The sequence below is a fragment of the Talpa europaea genome (genome assembly GCF_964194135.1).
Source record: "Talpa europaea genome assembly, chromosome: 9".
Lineage (NCBI taxonomy): Eukaryota > Metazoa > Chordata > Mammalia > Eulipotyphla > Talpidae > Talpa > Talpa europaea.
The window spans coordinates 53,959,727-53,976,019 of NC_140076.1; the positions used below are offsets into that span (position 1 = coordinate 53,959,727).

General features: G+C 33.8%; 1 protein-coding gene across 3 annotated transcripts in view; it reads right to left on the reverse strand.

Moving 5' to 3' along the window:
* The window catches only part of LRRC7 (leucine rich repeat containing 7), a gene marked incomplete at both ends in the record, with an annotated part of 319,842 nt that overhangs the window by 252,255 nt on the left and 51,294 nt on the right, over positions 1-16,293 (reverse strand). The window lies entirely within an intron of this gene.

A 16,293-nucleotide genomic window follows, 5' to 3' on the forward strand; every position in this document is an offset into this window, starting at 1 on the left:
TTATCGAATTACTGTCTTCCCAGCATTGATCTCACAACTGGGGATAAAGTGATAGATTGGAAAAGGTCCCTGTTTTCATGAAGCTTATATTCTATTTGACCTACTCATTCAGAATGAAGATCCAGGACTTTAATGGGAGACAACAAACTTGAAACCATGGTAGAAATTCCTGAAAGATCTCTGACCATCTTTTTCTTCTTCCTCTAGCTTAAACTGCCTAAACACCACAAAATCTTGCACAGACTTGTATCAAAATTCCTACATCACTTTATTAAATCTATTGTTTTTCATGTCATTCTCCTAAAACTATAAGCCTCTTGAAAGTAGGAACTGTGTTTTGTTCATCTATGTATTTGTTTTGATGTTTCACATCAAGATATTCAATAACATATAGAAATTGAACTAATGAATGAATAAATGGATATGGTTGGGATATTCCCCCAACCACTATCAGTGAGTAATAATTTGCTTAAGAAATTTGTCATTCTTACTAAAAGGTCACTGTCTCTGTCAGTGTTTCCCCAAGTATAACTAGCAACTCCTCTGAGTATCCAGAGCAGCACTAAACAATTGCTAAGCGTATTATTTTCCTGGGTTCTAGGTGAGTTCTTGAGATGGGGATCTTTTCTTTTTCATTTTGAAATTCACATGAATTTGCCAACTATAGAAGTAGTTTTGAATGAACATCCATTTGAAGCTTGCATTTTGTTAATGAATTTTTGCTTACCAATGTAAGGTTTTTGCTGAATTAGAAAGCAGTGACAGTTTAAAAAAACAATATAGTACCTTGTTTTTAAAATTGTTTAGATTATATCAAATTGACAGGAAAACAGCAGAACATTGCTTAAGAGATGTTAGCTACTCCAACCTAAAGCCATCCTAATTTCCCTCTTTAAGTAATAAAATTAAAGAAATGATATTTTGGGGACAGGTTCATGAGTAAGCTCTTATGATTGGTTATTTGCACAAGGTAATTTGTAGAAGGCTAACTAAAAACATTCAAATAATGATTTTTTTCCCCTATTATCTTCTGTTTCTTTGAGAATCTGAGTCATTTCTGAGAACCTGAATCACAAGGTTTGGTAACTGTTATTTTACTTGATGTTCCTTGAAATTCTTGATGGTAAGTTGGTGTCTTCCATTTCCCACCTTTGATTTGGCACATATTAGGCATCCAGTAAGTCCATCTGTCACTTTTCCCCTCCCTCAAATAATCCTTTAGGAGACCATTTGTTCTTTTCTAGTTCTTTTTTTTTTTTTTAAAGATTTATTTATTTATTTATACAAGCACTGGGTACAGTCAGAAGTGTGGGAGGGTGAGAGAATTCACCAGAGCCAGAGGGGAGAGCAGAGCAGGCAGACTGATGAAGTACACTGCTGAGGGGAGCAGCGGGCGGCAGGAGAGGTCTGTGCGCTATGTGGGACCCTCGCCCGATGGCCAGGGATCTAACTGGTGCTGCAGAGGCTGCGGGCAGCTTCACAACCCAGCGCTCAACCGCTGCGCCACCGGGGAGGCCCTCTAGTTCTTTTTTTGACCTGATAAATATAGATCTGTCATTCTGTTAAAGGGCCCCTGGAAACTGGTCTTGTTTGTGTTATTGAGTTAACTCAAACTTGTTTGTTACCTTCTTGTTGGAAACCACAGACCCTCAGCCAACCAATATCTTGCTTCCCCATTACACCACCCTGGACATCAACCCCATAAGCCAGGACACTCCTCAATCCAAGCCCCAAGTGTGTCTCAGGGCAGTTGCCCCTCCTCCCTCATTTTGTGATCCACAATAAATATTCCTTGCTTGAAACCAGTTATTGGCTCCTCCAAAATTTGTATGGAATTAATTAGTGGAAACCAAACAAAGACCCATCAGGATCGGTAGAAATTCTAGAGTTTCTCTTTGCTGTCATTTTGTGAATACTGCATTTCCTTTTTGGTGTTATAGTTCCTATTTCCAGCATCCCATGTCTTTATTGTTTCTAGACTTAATCCTCAGTTTGTTGAAATATAATATCTAGTAACATGTGTAGAAAGTATCTACATATGTATGTGGTTTTATTTCACCCAGAAACATTTGGAAGTTTGGATGGATAATATGCTTCCAGGTATAAATCATTTTCTTTTATAAATTTGAAATTATTTTTTAATTTATTATTTGCTAGCTTTTAGGGTTGTTGTCAGGAAATCCATTTCTATTTAAAGCTATTTAAAATCTTGTTTCACACCCACTTTCCCCTTCATCAAAACATTTTAGAGCTTTTATCTTCAGTCTTTTACAATTTATGACACTTAGCTTTGATGTGCATTTTTTAATATGTTAAACTTTCTGTTATTATTTATGTGATCATTTCTTCCTCTTGTTTTTCTTTCCTCATACTCTACAATCCTAACTAATAGAACTAGGACCTACTTCTTAAATTCATCTTGTAATCCAATTACCTCTTTCATTCTTTTTTTTTTTGATGACTACATCTTTGTGTTTTTATTCTGTTTTTCTCAAGTGTACCTTCTAAATTCATCTACTGGTTTACCTTTTATTTGGTAGCATATTTTTCACTATCCAAAAGTCATTTGTTGTTTTCTTCTTGTTCCTTTTCATCTTGCTTGTATTTCAGGGTGCTGTATTGTTTTCATTTCTCTTAGAAGATTTTAAATATATACTTTTTGTTTTCCCTCTGCCCCTTACTTTATTTCTATGTTCTATTTTCTGTTTGTGTCTTTCCTAATAGAGATTTTCCACAAATATCTTGTGATTCCTGGCTGTCCTTCGATATTAAAAAGTAGAGCTCTAAAAGTTAATTGGAAGCTTTGTATGCATGATAGGTTTCACTGCAGAATGATCTGGCAAAAAACCAGAAAAAAAAAAACAAAACAACAAAACCTCTGGTCTTTTACCTGGAGGATAGCCATGTAGTTTTGTATAGAAATGATTTCAGTAATTTTCCTATTTTCAGTACTAACTCTCCTCAGATCTTGTCTGATATGGTATCTCTAAGATGTTAAGGAGGTTTAGACTAAATGATTTTTTATAGCCTTTATGGATATTTTACAATGTAGCTAATGTGTTATATAATACAGATAAATATAAACTACATTTTCTTTCTCTGTCATCTCAAAATTTGTTGAAATTTCTTCCTCCCTGTGTTTCCTCTCTATTTTCTCTTTCCTAGTGAGAATATGTACTTTAACATTCCTTTCATTTCAGTAGAATCTTGGTTGTAATAATAGATAAATAAGGACAGTGGGAGATTGACTTCTGTGATTAAAAGAAAATTCTCCTCTAATCCCTTTCATACTTTTAATCCCTCCCCTCATACCTGACCTCTTATGAACAAGGAGCAGGGAACTACATCCTTTTTTGAGACACTTTTCCTTTGTTTTTTCCGATATCACATTTCTGACATTTATCTTCTTATTTCAGTTCCTGCAGTTCAATCTTTTGAGAATATGACATCTTCTCCATTAAACATTAAGATTTATAGTATTAGAGTATTCCCCTCCCCCCAGTCTATTGTTTATTTAATTGTACACTCTCTGCTTTTACGATCTCATTCACCTTTCCCAACTCTCACATCATTTCACTTTGATGAGTAGATTATTGTAAAAAAATTGTTTTTTAAAAATCCCTACCAGTTTATTTCCCTCAAATTTCCTTTTTATGTTTTATGGATATCTCAAACATAAAATGTTCAAACTTACAGTGATGTTCCTGCAAAGTATGAGCACATCATCATGGTTAAGAGTCTGGCCTCTGGAGCCCACTTTCTGGTTGTGTGAGTCTGGGCACATTATTACACCTCTATCAGATCCCTCTTTTGTAAAATAAGAGTGCATACAAAACACTCAGAATTGTGTCGTAAGTGTTAAGCACTTACTTAGTGCTAGCAACTACTGTTGTACCCAAATCTCCCTCTGTGTTCTCAGTCTCAGTGGACAACATTACTATTCATTTACCTTGTTTCTCATGAGAGAAAGATGTTTAGTCTTGATTTCCGCTAGTTCCTTCACTTCCCACATAAAACAATCACAAAGTCTTAACCATTAAATAGCCTAAACATTTCTTCAATCAAACCCAATTTTCTTCATTTAAACTGCCCAGCAACCTAGTTCAAATTATTATCTTTTGCATTCATGTCTAACATTTTTCTATTATTCTCACAGAACAGCTGGAGTGGCTTTAAAAACACAAATAATATTCTCACCCTCCTGTTGTAAATTCGTCAGTAACTTCTCTGTGGCCTAATAGCGAAATGCAATACTACAGCTTATCAAGTATGACATGGCCCTGTGGTCTCACCCCTGCCTTCCACACTCACAATTATTCCCCTGCACATTCTGGCCAGATGTCACTCTTCCCATTGCTTCCTGTGTTCTTTGCCTTTGTGGCTTCTTTTGCATTTCTAAGACTATTTAGTCATTCTTGTGCTAGAACCTTAAGAAGTAAGGTTGCCTCTGCATAAGACACATCTCCCTATTCTTTAAAAAAGTTTGATTAATAAGGGAAAATAAGTGTCTCCTTATCAAGGTCGGTTATGATTCTTGGGAATATATTCTAACTATACACTGCAGTTCCCTTTTAATAAAATGTTCATTATTTCTTCAATATCAATCATGTTTACTAGTTTGAAAGTTCTGTGAGTACAAGGACCATGTCCAGACTATTCAAGAACATGTATTTCCAGTAAGTTATGTTTAATCTGGTTTAGCACAGATATTTTAAAAATATTAACTGTATTAGTAAATGAATATGGGCACTAAAGATGATATGATCACTTTCATATATATATTTATAAAATTGCAAATCAGCTTATGATCTATTACCTTTTTTTTTCATGAGAAATAGGCATTCACATATATATTCATCTATTAATATATTTTAATAAACTAATTAAGATTTAGTGAGTATGTGATATGCATAAAGTGATATACAGAATCATTAGTGTGGCTCTTAGAATTCATTACAATAAGTCACTGATTTTTCCCATTAGCAGACCTTGAATTACATTAATGGTGATATATATAGATCAGCACATAAGAATTTACTAAGACATGAATTTACCAGTTGAGTAGGTCTCTCTCTCTCTCTTCTGTTTCTCTCTTTCTCTCAGACACACACACACAACAGTTATTTATTCATATAATACTTATAAGTGCAAAACAAAATTAAAAGACACTGGTGAGGGAAATAGCATTGTTCTCTTATTGAGTGATCAGTTTTAAAGAATTTGTTGAAAGCCAAGAGGATGAAAGTATAGAAAAGCAAGATAGAGAGAGTGTTTCAGGAATTCAAAAGAGCATGAAACACAGAATATACATGCATATTACATATGTGATATTTAGAAGCACATATTTACTTTTTTTCTTTTTTCTGAAATATGAAGCTACTGAAAAGGTAGCTTCACATAATATGTTTAGACATTAACTCAGGTGCAATCTCATTTCTTGTGTTAGCACATATTCTTAGCACACTTCCAGTGGAAAATTTCTTAGATTTTCAGTAGGTTTAAGGGTTTTTTAAAAGGCAAGAGGAAAATAGGTATCCATCTCTTCCTGTTAAGACCCTTTCAATAAATTCCTTGAAATCAAAGATAAGATCATTCTTTTCTGGATTCTCATAGTACTGTACAGATTTACTTCTCTTTTGAACCATATTTTAAAAATCTACTTTGAATAGCTTAAGAGGATTTTTCTTTTACAACATAAACTACAGAGTGCAGTCAGTGGCCTCCCTTTAAAAACTTTCCCAGAGTCAAATGCATTTAAATAGCAAGGTTTGATTATATGACCTAACCTAGGTGAAGTAATAAAAGGCTCATCTTGTTACATCCTTCTAATCCTTTTCTATTGATAATTTAAACAAACGACAATTTCAACCACTTGAGAATTATGCCTGCAATAGTTGACCCAAGCTGTAAGAATATTTTTTTCAAAACATCCACTTTTCAATATCTTTGCATTCCCTACGAATTTAGACCCATCTCTCTCCATGTTATCCTTGATTAATATACCATACCTGGAAAGATAAAGGTAAAAAGGAACATTCAACCTTTCCAAGATTTGTTGTGATAAATACTCTGGCTGTCCTCAAAGACTGTCACAGTCTTCCATTTTTTCAAATGAGAAATGTTTCTAATTTATTCATTGAGAACCCTTTTGCTTCACTAAGTATGCCATGGGGATATGGAAACCTGCCAAGCTCTCTCCATGTCCTACTTCAAGAAACAATCTTTAAAACCATTACTTAACCTCAAGTACATCTAACCTCTTGTTGAGACAACCTCCACGGTGATTTTGACTCCAAATGGAGCATCTGAAATTCGTTTGTTTTCTGACTGCTGACATGATCATATTTCAAAAATACTCCAATTTCATGGGTTTGTTTTCAGTTTATCATTACAATATTTGAAAGTCTAGATTGTACATAATTTAATTTGTGGTTTCTCTTCATGAAGATCTGTGGACTGCTATTAGTCTACGCCCTCTTATGGTTTTAATGCTGATGTTAGCACATCAGCAATCAAATAAGAAATCAAGAAGGATAGCATAGTACCTGGTGCCAAGAATGAGCTATTAAATATTTCTAAGTTCTACTTGAGACAAATTATTCCTTTTAAGAATGACAATGCTTCTGTTTTCTCTCTCTACACCATTCTTCCCAGGAATTTCATCTACTAACTTCAAAAAGTCTCTTTCTATGAATGATTCCTAATATAAACCATCAACCCTGATTTTGTTTCTACTGCTTAATGAGCTACATTAAATAAAACAGCTTGTTTAAAGCAGGACTTGAAAATATTTGCTAAGCTCTTACTTGGTACCAGACACTGTGCTTTCCTTCTTGATTTCTTGTTTTGATTAACTGTGTTTTAATTATTTTGATTCTGTACCTTACAGTCATCTCACTGTTCTTTCTTTCTTTCATTCTATGATAAACATTTTACAACTTCCCCTTCCTTTACTAATCATTCAGGCAATCTAGTTGACACTCTTACAATTTCCTACTTTTATTGCCAAAAGTAATACTCTTCAAAAGTATACAATTTCCAGAAATATTTCCTTCACTATCTTTTTTTTTAAGGATTTATTTATTTATGCATACAAGAACTAGGGTAGAGGCCAGAGGCGTGGGGGGTGAGAGGATTCACCAGAGACAGAGAGGGGAACAGAACAGGCAGATGGATGGACATACACTGCTGAGGGGAGCAGGGGGCGAGTCAGGAGAGGACTGCTGCACCATTTGGGTTGCTCCCTGGCCAGGGATCGAACTCATGTTGCAATGGCTGCAGGTTGCTTCCTAGGTTGTGTGTTAACCTCTTGCACCACCAGGGAAGCCCTCTCCTTTACTATCTTTTATTCAACAAATATTTATTATGTTTTAAGTACTGGGCTATATGCTGGGAAACACCAATAAGTAAAAAAGCACTGTTCCTGCTCTATTGAATTAACTGGACAGTAAGGGTGATGAATATGAATAAAATCTTATGCAAATAAATCCCTAATTGCATATTATTATGATTGCTATAAAGGAAAATGCTAGGTTTATACATTTTATACATTGACACATACATTATATATCTTAGACCTCTAAAATGCCTCTATTCCTGAGTTCTAGAAACTTCACTGGGCCTATGCTTTCAACAGTAGTACTTTCCTGCTCATGGTCCTGGTTGTATCTTCCTTAAGAAATAAGCAACAAACACTAGCATATTTAGGATATAGAATGGTCTTGTGATAGAGAAATGTGCTTATCTTTGATCAAATGTGTTTCCAAAATCACTTTTTAAATTTGCTATCATGGTAGCTAAAAATTAATATTCTAGGGCCTCTCTGGAGGTGCGAGGGGTTAAGCGACAGTACTATGAAGCAATCCACTGCTACTGCAACATGAGTTCAATCCCTGGCCACGGAGGTGACCCATATGGTGCAGCAGACCTCTCCTGTCTCGCCCACTGCTTCCCTCAGCAGTGTATTTCAGTCAATCCACCTGTTCTGCTTTCTGCTTTCCACTCTGTCTCCGGTGAATCCTCTCATACACCACTCTTTACCTCCACACCTCTGGCCTACACTCCAGCTCTTGTATGCATAAATAAATAAATTAAAAAAAATAATATTCTAAATCACACATTTTAGGAAAGGTTAGCCTATGAGATTTTTTTATCTTGTTATTTAACTTCTCTTTGATCTTACTTTTCAACTATTATATTTTACCTGTACTTCCATAAACATACATTGCCAATTCAATGCCTTACTTACACCACTTGCAATACTGAATGGCCCTGTCAATTTTCTTCATCTGTGTTAATTCTAACAATCTATGGTAACACCATTATTTCTTCAGATATCATATTGAATGATTTAATTTGTTGATTATTATAATTTGTCTACAGGTCTATCATAGTAGCTGATGTTATAGATACTTGTGAATAGGAACATATTGAAATGATAAATAGAATATTCTGTTTTACTCTTGAACTTATTCAGGACATTACCTAGTAGTCATAGTGTGTGCTATTAAAAAAATATAAAATCTGAGTTTCAATCGCTCATTGAAGATCAAATTCTTCTTTTTGAAATCTTTTCTGACTTTTCGGACTATAATTAATGCTGCTTTCCTTGTTCTCCTCCTCCTCAACATTATTATTGTCATCTTAACACTAACTACTCTAAAGAACATCAACCCACAGAATCAATCTGGAAAAAATCTGAGAAAAGATTTGTACTAAGTAGTCACATATAGAAGCTTATTCAAAATCTCTCCTTCATGTATCACATAGTTGAAGACATTTTAGTACTTCTTATCCTGGGGTACTTTATCTATTGACTTACTTAAAAATGCAAGTGAAACTGTAAATAACAATAGAAAACAATTTTCAAATTTGGATTAAAATAACCTAAATTCAGGAAAAAGGTCTAATTCTATAGCAAACTGTTATGTTTCTTAAAGAATTTTGCTTTCAGGCAAATTGTTAATGGCAGTCAAATATAGAATGCAGAAACACATTTTTAAGCATTAGGGGAGATATTCTCTAAATCTAATTTCATAAATTGATACCTTAAAGCAATAAATTTGTGGAATAATAGCCAAAAGATTGCTCATATAGCAATACAGGGTAAAAGAATGGAACAGAAGTAGGATAGAGCAATTTATTTAGTAGAATCTCAGGTTTAATGGGACATTTAGTCTAATAATTAGTCTCATTCTTAAATTACTTAGCTAATAGTTATAAACCTAATGTCTCCTGAGATATTTTTATACTGTAGTATAATGATTTATGTTCTTCATGGTGACTGAATTATTAAGAAAAGTATCAATTACTAAGCATAATTTATTGAGAAGCTAGAGATGGACATAGTGCATTTAAATGTAGTTAAATACTTTAATGAAAATTTGGAATATAAATATAGTTAATACTTATTTTGTAAAAAGTCCATTTTATATGGAACACTTCACCCCTGATTCCAATGATTTGAGTGAGGGCTTTGGTAGGAGCTGGTAAGGAAGCATTTTATATGTAGTTGTCTTATCTCAGGAATTCTTATATTTTGTAATTTGATACATTATATAAAAATATTATGCCATACGCAAGATCTGATAAAAGATCTATCTTTTCAATATGATATAAAAACTTAGAGAAATCATTTTAAATGGCATTACATGCTGCTTTACTCATTCTTCAATCATAAATGTAGATTACTTCTTATATTGCCAGTTTTTATTAATATTTTAATTAATGCTGATGATGGTGGTACTTGTGCCTTCAGGATAGAGCAAATGCTGCAATTTTGAAACTCAACTAAATAAACAGGAGTTGCAGTGGTAATCTTTTAATCAATTAGGTTGCTTTGGCTATAAATCTAGGCAGTTACTCTATAATTGGAAAGATTTTAAAGATTCATGAAACATGTAAGTCTGTTTGATGTCACCCTCAGGCTGAAGGAAGAATTAAAATAAAAGGAAAATTAATTTAATTTAAGAAGTTCTGCAGCAAGTTAAAAGCATGCAAGAATGGACTCATAGACTTAGTAATTATTAAATGAAAGGTTCATGAAAGCTTAACATGACAGAATCAGAAGTTCATTTAAAACTAAATTATTTTGCTGTAATTCTGAATTTTTTTTCATTGTTAGTCTATGATATGAGATTTTAAGAATACAATTTCAAACAGCAATTTAAAACATTCTCAGTATTTAAATACTTATCTTTATTCATTTTGTAAGTAATAAATGCCACATGTGGATTTTTTTGGTTTAAATTCTTATAGGAATAAATTATTTAGGAGATGATAAGAGGCAAAAGGATTTGAAGCAATTAAGAGAATAAAATCTGGAGCAAGAGCTTTGCAAAGAGAATTGGGGAACATTTAAAGAAGGGAGGTAAGGTCTTTGAATGAAAAGAACATGCCTAAGTAACAGGGTGGTGTTGATGGGCAGAACGTACTTCAAAGATCACAGGGCTACCAGAGTTCCTCTTACTTTCAGTGCTCTTTAAAAGAATAATATTTAATTAATGTTATTATTTTATCCCACAGATTGAACCTTTATAATATACTTCCATCTTTCAATTAATGAATCAACATTCTTCCAGTTTTCTAGGTTAAACCTTTGGAGTCATCCTCCACTCTGTATTTTCTATCATTTTCCATTTCAATGCCATGGATGACTCAGATTTTCACCCCTCTCAGTAATCATTGCTTAAATGTTGGATTGAGTTTCCTTCCCTTCCTTTGAATTCCTAAATAGCTTTCTAATTGATTTCCACACAGTATAATTCTATTGAATTCTTCCACCCAACACGCGTCCAAAATGCCTCTGCATTCTTCCATGCTTTTGCAAATGCTTTTCTCTATCAGCAAAGATATTCATTTTTTTTTTTTTAACTTGGAGAATTCTTAATCATTCATCCTGAAGTCAGTTCAAAAGCCACTCCCTCAGCAAATTGTTTTTCCAATTTCCTTAGGATGTTAGATATTCTTTTCTTTTGTCCTTGGAGCACTTTCTAGTATTTGTTATAGTAAATTGTCAAAGGTCTTTCTGAGAACTTATCATGACCCCAAAATGCTCACCCCAAAACAATTCTATAATTATTTTTAATTGAGGTAATATTTGAATACCCCCATGAGGTACTGCACCATAGTGCACCTACCAGCAAAGTCCATTGTGTTTCCTCCCTTCTCGCCCCGCCCCTGTCTGGGTGCTTTAGTTTTGTAGTCACCTTCAAGGGTTAGTTTTTATGCATATCTTTATCAGACTCTTAATTTAATTTCTCTATATTCCACATCTTAGTGACCATATCCTGTATTTATCTACCTCCTTCTGACTTATTTCACTTATTTTAAAATGATCCATCCCATGCCAGTTGATGATTCAAATTTCTTTTTAAATTTCATGAACTTTCATGCTTTACTAGATATTGCACATGGGTGACATCTAAATGATGAATCATCATCCTTTTGAAATATCATCTATAGTAACATTATGTTCTGAGTAACACCCTGAAGTTTATAATAAACATAACCAGACATCAGCTATGTTTTTTTTTAACAATAGAATATTTTGCTATTCCCATCTATGGTGCAGAAATGCTATTCTCCTTCAGGTACAAAATGACACATACCAATATTAAAAAATTCTTTTTTATTTGTATATTATACCTAGGCTCTCTAAATAGTAGCAAAATGATTGACAAAGTTAGAAACACTAATATAATTATATATTCAGTTATAAAGATTTAAAATGCTAAAAGTCTATGACATATTTCTATAAATAGTCACCCTATTTTCTGTTTTAATCTGAGAATGGTTTGCTATTCTAGGGGAGAATTGATGAATGCTATTTCATTAAATAAGTGGGTCTCATATTCCAAAATTACAGTCATATCAGCTGAGATATCTCATGATATTTACACAAACACAAATGTACACAAAAACCATGTCTTCTTTTTTTTTTTTTCTTTTTTTTTTTTTCCTTTTTATTTTTTTTTATTTTTATTTTTTTTTTTCTGATTAGTATTTTTTTTTTAATAAATTTTATTGTTATATTCCCCATACAATTGCAGCCCCCCATTCTGACCCCAATCCCTCCCCTCCCGCCCCCGCCCCCCTAAAAGTGTCTCTAAAAACCATGTCTTCTAATGAACAAATAATTTAAAGATACAAAACACACCCAAAATAAAATATGTACAATTATATAAAATTATTTTCTGATAAAAATATTTTGCCTCTAAAATTATTATTGGCTTGGAAATCTTTTCATTGGAAATATCCTCCTAATGTTATTTATAACTTCAACGAAGCAGTGTGGTTATAACTATACTATATTGAGATATCAGAAAAATCTGTAGTCTACCTTAATTCTGATGCAAATCAATGTGTTTTAAATTACTGATGTTTAGTTTTTCAGAGGTGACAAAATACTTTCAAATTAGGATTGCTTGGATCTTTACCAAAAGTAAGAGCTTATGACTTTTATATATGTAGCTCCTCTTTATTCAATTTATAATCTATAAGGATTTTAGGCAGTTTTCTTTCTGAGATTTTTATGTCACCTCATTTATACAGTTATCTTATACAAGAAAAGTTATACAAGAAAAAAGCTCATCTGAAATGCCTTGAGGATTCTAATTGGGAAAGGATTTGATCAGATTCAAATTTGTAGCTTGTGGCTTGGTGGAGAATAACTTGAAGAGTCTAAAAAACTAATCAGGAGGTTATTGAGAAAGTTGTGGCTAGAAAAGAGGTAGAGAGAGGTATGTATAGAAAAATATTAGCTGCATAAATAAAGTTACAATTAGCAAGACTTTGTGATTGACAGGTCACAGTTGGTAAATCTCCTTTAGCTTGTTCCTGTGCTAAATAACTTTGGTGACTGATTATTTGTTTATTATTTCTTCAGTCTCCTCCTCATACATATCTTTATTCCTTATTTCTATGACTAATCCTCATCAAATGTCTGCTTTTCGCCATTGGCACCCATCTACACCGCATTTTGGTGATCTCTGTCTTTGAATAGCAAACCATTCTCAGAATGGCAGAAAAATAGGATGACTATTATTTCATAGACATATGTCATAGATTTTCAGTATGCTAAATCTTTGTAACTGACTATAATTATAGTAGTGTTTCCAGCTTTATCAGTCATTTTGTAATATTTAGAGAACACAATAGTAATATACAAATGAAAAATAATTTTTAGCATTGGTATGTGTCATTTTGTACCCGAAGTAGAGTAGCACCTTTCTTTTGTCCAGGATTTTTTCCTTCTTGTTTTGTCTTTTGGTTTTCTATTCTTTCCCTGATCTTACTCATTTTCTCAGTTCTTAGAATACACATCACCTCCTCTTTGGAACTTTCCTGAGCCTCCTGGATTGGATTTTAGAGTTGTCACATTTAGCAATCAAAAGCAAAATCATTACAACAAACAACAAAAAACCCAGGATCCCCAGTTAAATGTAAAATTCAGATAAACCATGAATGGTAGAAATAAATCCCATAATACATCTGGAATGTGACCACACTAAAAAATTATTTGAAATTCAAATTTAACTAGGCATTCTCTATTTTATCTGGCAAGACTAGATTGGGAGCCTCTGCTAAACTCTTTAACATAGTTCACTGAACTCAGCACTTTCCAGCAATGTAACAGATTTCTTTTCAAGCATTGTTTCTCTTTTATTTCTTTCAAACATAATTGTTTAAATGACACCCTTCCCACAACCTGCAGGATAAGATCCAAGTCTACTTATTTCTGCTAGTTCGCTGGCAATCATTATGGACTGAATTTTGTCTTCCTTGCCAATCATAGACTGAAGACTTAATCTCCAATGTGACTAAATTTGGAGTGGGGACCCTTATAGGCAATTAAGATTACATGAAATCACAAGGGTGAGGTGCTACTCCAGTAGGGCTGGTGTCTTTATAGGAAAAGGAAGGATACCAGGATGTATACATATAGAATAAAGGCCATGGTGGGACACAGGGAGAAGACAGTCATTTGCAAGTCAAAGAGAGAGGCCTCAGGAGAAATCAATTCTGCCAGCACCTTGATCATGAACTCCCTGCCTCCAGAACTGTGAGAAATTTTATTTCTGTTGTTTAAGCTGCCCAGACTATAATATTTGATCATGGCAACCCTACTAGACTAATACAACAATTCTTGGTGTATGTCATCATAGATCAATATATTTCCTTTCTATTTAGAAAACAGACCAATCATACAATGGATCCCATAACCTCTCATCTTTTGTTTATTTTCCCCACTCTCATGCCTGAATCTGTGAATACTGAGGAGTTATAAAATCAGATTCTAACAGAAGCCAAACGCAAGTTTTCACTTTAAACTTTTCAAGTGATCTCAGTTTGCCTAATGATACTTCTCTGCTTAATACTGTAAATTAGTAGTTAGTGTGTCCTCTGAATTCAGATTCAGAGCCACCACTCCAAGTTAAACTTTGTCTCAGCAAAATATGACTTTATATCTTCAATAGGTAGCTCTTTATAAAAGTAAATAAAATTTAAAATACGTAGCACAGTTAACCAGTAAACTGACCAGTTAACCAGCAAATGGTCTGTTTTTCCTTTGATTTAAAAAAAAAAAAAGTAAAAATTCAGGGGCAATTAAAAAAAATAAACACAAAAGTCTAAGTCAAAGTCCAAGTCAAATCAATTAACTTTCTAAGTGTATTCCCGTCTTATTTCAGTTTTGCGTTGCGTCCATTCTGAGTGCAAAACTTAAATCATCCTGTATCTGCTAGGTGGCCTCAGCAGTACAAAGAGGGCCTCAAGCCATCTGATCCTTGGTCAGTGTAAGCATCCATTCTATATTCCTGGGCTTATAGTGGATGTGCTAAATTCCATGGCTGTCCCCCTCTATGACGAAGACTTTTAATTACCATGCTTACCCTTATTATGGCCTGTCTTCTGCTGTCCCAACAAGGCCAGGGGAACTATATAACATATTATATTTCCAAGCTAGTACTTATCCCTCTTTCTGTTTTCAAGCCAGAAAAGAACAGATGGAGGAAAGCAAGGTAGCAATGTGATTTTCTCTCTCTATGCCCTTAATATATAAGCTCAGCCTAATCTTTACCATGTTTGTTCTGGTAACTTCTGGTTACCATAGTGACCAGCTATTGCTATCATGCTTTTAGTCAAGTCTTTCAAACCCTCTTTATTGTTGAATATAAGAATTTTGCATCATGCCCAAGAACCTTAAAACTACTGTTTGGGGTGTAATTATAGTCTGTATTTCCTCTCTAAGGAATTTCTCACTTGGGCATCTTTTTCTAGGTCCTGCTTATTTCTAAGCTATTAAGAGTTCTCCAAGAACTTACTCCTGCCTAGCTACATTTTACTGAGTCATGAGGGTCCATTTAAGATTTTTTTCTTTTCAAGCTGCCAAGAGTTAAATTTATAATTCCTGATAGTTTATTAAGTAAAGTAGTTTGGCTCTTTCTTTGTCTTATTTCTCTTATAGACACTCCTCCTGGGTGGGAGGTTGCCTTTTACAACTAACAGATCCATCAGCATGTTGTTTTTCTTTAAATAAAAATAGCCTTTCTTTTCTTATCCCTTTTTCTCAAAAGTGCATTATTCAATATTTCTAGATAACTGACTCAAACATCCACTAACTGAAAAACTGACACTATGTATATAATAATATTTAAAAAAAACATAAAGACAATTTTTAAAAGGTAGGTCTTTTGTGTTAGAGTTCCAGGTTTCAATTTTGTAAGATTCTCAGTGAGTTGATTAAAAAAAGTAAAAACTGGTAGAACAAATTCTATTATTTGATTTGTATCATTATTAGAAGTTTTATAAAATACTCAGTTGAAGATTATTATGAAATTATGACAAGCAGGTAAAGCAGAATGATGAGAGAACAAGAACATGGCCTAAGAAATTATTAAAAGTTTACAGTTCAAATTCCATCTCTCCCAGTGCTATCTCTATGATCTCAGTTACCTACACAATGAAATAGGACTACTGCCTTCTATATAGGACTGGGTGAAGTAATCGATGTAAAATTTCTTGTTAGAATTTAATACATGTTCCTTCTATGGTCTCAGTGAACTAAAGATGGCCCTCAAGCCATTTAGCCCTCATTTGGCACCTAAAACAGTCTCAGTGAATCCAGACAATCTATTTTCCCCTGTGGTATAAAATAAGGCAGTTTCTGCCAAACACAGTTTTCCTATTGGACAAGTGCAATGTGATCCTGCAATCAAATTTCCTGGGGTGGGGCCTCCCCTGGTGGCTCAGTGGTTGAGTGCTGGGCTGCGAAGCTGCCCGCAGCCTCTGCAG